Genomic DNA, 708 nt, shown 5'->3' with positions numbered 1-708 from the left:
GGAAAGAGATAAGTAAAAAGTAAACTGCAAAGCAGTACAATAAGTGCTTTGACAGAAGTTCAAACTTCTGTTTGTGTGTGTGTATGTGTGAGAGAGAGATGTACGTACATATAATGCATTAGCAATCACAAGGTATACAAGTCAGTGAAATCAGGAAAAGTGGAAGCCACTTGGAAAATAAAATTAGAAAATAAAATTAACTAGGACTCAAAAAGATTAAGTGATCACTATTTTGAGCTGTATGTGTTTAAAGAAATATAAAAGTACTGGAAAACTACTGACTGATTTCTCTCTGAGATGGGAAGCAAGTCAGGGATGCCTGCCCTCACCACTCCTATTCAATTTATCATATTGGAACTCCTAGCCACTGCGATAGCACTATAAGAAGAAATAAAGGGCATACAATTTGGAAAGAAAGAAAACTACCTGTATTAGCAGACAACATGATTGTCTATGTAGAAAATCTCATGAACATGGGTAAAAAGTTTCCAGAACTAATAAGTTTAGCAAAGTCATAGAACACAATTATATTTCTACATACTACCAATGAACTAAAAATAAAAAAAATTTAAGCAGTACCATTTATAATAGCACTCCAAATTAGAAATACTAAGGTATAATTTAACAAAATATATGCAGAATCTGTATGATAAAACTATAAAATATTGATAAAGGAAATCAAAGACCTAAATAAATGAAGAAAGATAC

Source organism: Lipotes vexillifer, unplaced genomic scaffold (genome assembly GCF_000442215.2).
Source record: "Lipotes vexillifer unplaced genomic scaffold, Lipotes_vexillifer_v1.1 scaffold418, whole genome shotgun sequence".
Lineage (NCBI taxonomy): Eukaryota > Metazoa > Chordata > Mammalia > Artiodactyla > Lipotidae > Lipotes > Lipotes vexillifer.
The sequence above is the reverse complement of the archived record's forward strand: the minus strand, read 5'-3'. Positions refer to the sequence as shown.